Below are 3,213 nucleotides of genomic sequence, written 5' to 3'. Positions count from 1 at the left end.
GATGTGCCCAGAATTGCAAGATATTGAGCCAATACAGGACTCAAAGCGTGCTCGCCCAGTTCCAAAGCAATTATCCCAGTTCATAAGGCCACTTCCTCTCCACATATGTCCTCGTAAAAAGGCTAAATGCAATACTTCTCGGGTACTGCAAGTACTGCAGAGTAATTAAACTACCTTTTAAACTGGGATCCCAGTGTGAAAACCTGATCGAGATATTTCATCGCTATATGCCAGTGCTTATGAAAACAAGAGGAGAGGATGTAGCCTTACGGCTAGTTCAGGCGACCTCAAAGCTGGGGAACCGGGTTTGAGTCTCGGCAACGATGCTCAACATCCTGTGACTCTGGGCAAATCACTTAATCTCTTCCTGCCTAACAAAAATGAATGGGGGATAGAACGTGTGAAAACTACAGCAAAATCCGCTTAACGCAACTCTTCACATCGCAGTCTATCGCGGGAAAATAACTCAGTGTTAACGTGGTATTCACAAGCAGGTGGCACCATGCGATAGTCCCACGATAACGCGTCAAATGACCGTGTCAAAAGTAACGCGACACCGCAAAAATGCGAAACACGAATGCAAAAATAGTAGCGATGAGGCCAATCGCGATACAAAAACCAGCGATAACCAGCGATAGGCCTGCAATTCCCACGCGTCATGCGTGAAAATGCACCATAAAAGCAGAGTACATAAATGGTGAGATGACAATGTATGAGTACAATCCCACATCCATGATGTAGAACAAATGACCATTGTCCCGCATCACATAGGCATCTCCTCACAGTCACAATGTACATTGACATGCAGTCTGCATGTAAACTGCGCCAATGCAGACACATGTATGGAACACACTGTGAAACCGCATCTCCCCTTCACATTGCAGAGGGACAAGCAACCCCTCCTGCACAGAGACGTGTCATGCCCATGATCAACCAATTATGACAGCGTGAACGAAAGTAGAGGCAGTGACTCCCGCTTACGTACATGTTGCCCAGGTTGTGGGACTTGAGTCACAGGGGCATCCCTGCATCATGGGGGTACATAACTGACCCCAAAAGGAGCCCTGTTGTCACCTGTAGGTCACAAATGGCATCCAAAATGGAATGATCTTGGACACATGTGAAACGCCGAAGAGTGGGATACCCTACTAACTGTGACACACAGAACTGGCAGTTCAAATACGTGACACCCCAAACAGCCTCTCTGCACAGAGGTGACAGACCCACCATCCATGAACAAATCATAAAATTGTTTGCATTACATGTCGCACTCACACTTGTCTGAGTGATGTGCCTGTACAGAAGAGTGACATGCACTTAGGGAATGTCATTTTGGAATGCATTTATTTGCACATGCTGTGCCTGTGGGTATTCTGTACTGTCCCATGATTGCCAAGGACTGTCACTGTCACTGCAGGCTATTCCTGTTGCGGCTGCAGTGGGGTGTGGTCCACCTGCCTCATCTTCATCATCATCGTCCGGTGCTTCTGCAACTGGTATCCATGGTGCCTTGCTGCGTACACATATGTTGTGCAGCACACAACATGCAACGATGATCTTGCACATGATGTCTGGGCTGTACAGGAGCCTTCCACCTGTGATGTCCAGGCACCTGAAACGTGACTTCAACACACCAAATGTGTGTTCCACGATGCCCCTGGTGCGTTTGTGGGCTGCATTGTACTGCCTCTGGGCCTCTGTGTTCGGGGCTCGGAGGGGTGTCATCATCCAAGCACAGAGTGCATATCCTTGGTCACCTGTGACAGTGCAGAGACATGAGTCAATAGTTGGTTCTGCATGATGTGTTGGCAGGCTCACTGGTTCCTTGGTGTATGATATGTGTGACTTTGTGATTCCTGTATGACATGTACTGCTTGTTGCAAATGAGCGGCATCAATGTGTATTACGTAGCCTCACTGCTGCTCCTCCCTCCCCCCGAGCCTATTCACTAGTGTGTGCAGCGTGGTTGCATCACTTGCACTCCTACGGCACACCATTGTCATGCCCGTCTGCGCATGTCCTCAAGCCTGACAACGACATAGTGATGTTGTGCGCTGAAGGTGTGCGGCCACGTGTGTGTAGGCCTATGGTAAGGACAGGGCAGACACAGATGTAGAGTTCATGCCTGGCTGAACTCGCCCTGCGGCTGAGGGTAGACCTTTGGCGTGTGCTGCAGAAATAGCGACACACACAACAGTTGGCATGTATGATCCCGGACCCCGGGCGGGCTTGCGCACCCTCATGTACCCCTCGGCCGAGGCCGCACTCCATGGGCATGCTACATAGCAACATTGCACGCTGTGTGACGGGTGGCGCAGACACTACACCAGAGACACACGCATCAGTTACCTCTTTGTCAAGGCTTAAACTCAACCACGCCGAGAGCCACGTGTCGAATTACCACACCCCTATGCCGTACTGCCGTACTGCCGTATGCCGGTCCACTCACTTACGCTCACAGGGGGGTCGGACACAGCCACATGTCCCAGGTCTACCCCACTGCCTGAGGTGACAAGGTTGCGCACGCTGTACACAGCACAATGTAATGTGGTATGGCCCGGGGCCCTCATGCATACATAATGACCACACGGACACACTGAGATAATTTGTGGAACTAGCTACGGGCACGTGTGCCCGGCTTCTTTTATTGCCAGGGTCACACATCCAGTGACGCCTGTGCTGGATGGGTGTTGGGTAGTGTAAGCAACCCCTCGGGTTGGTTCGTGCTGGCAACAACTACAACAGTGATCAGACAATCAGAAGTTCAAAGTACAAACAGTGAGGGTACATGGCTTGAGCTGCACAGAGTTAGTGGCTCTGGATGCACTGCGGCCGGCACAGGCACACCCGCAAGGGACGGTGACTTGCAGTGCACTGAGATAGGGCCACGAGAGCTGAGCGGGTCCTCGTTGATGTCCAAGGAGAATGTCATGGAGTGTTACGGGGGACAGTGGAAGGTGTCCATGCAGGGCATGATGCAGAGGGCAGAAACAAGCAGAGACAGGCATTATGGAGGAGTTGAATGCTACAGTCTCCTTTTCCTCACCATGTCAGCATCAGCTACATGATGAAGACAACCCCCAGGCCATAGACTCAGATGCCAACAAAGTTCAACGGGAGAGTGCCCATGACTCTCGTTGCACAGAGTCAGTGGCACCAGAGCTGGAAGGGGATGCAGTCTGCGATGAGGCCTGTACAATGATATAAACTCTG

The sequence above is a fragment of the Triturus cristatus genome, chromosome 8 (genome assembly GCF_964204655.1).
Source record: "Triturus cristatus chromosome 8, aTriCri1.1, whole genome shotgun sequence".
Lineage (NCBI taxonomy): Eukaryota > Metazoa > Chordata > Amphibia > Caudata > Salamandridae > Triturus > Triturus cristatus.
Note: the sequence above shows the minus strand (reverse complement) of the source record.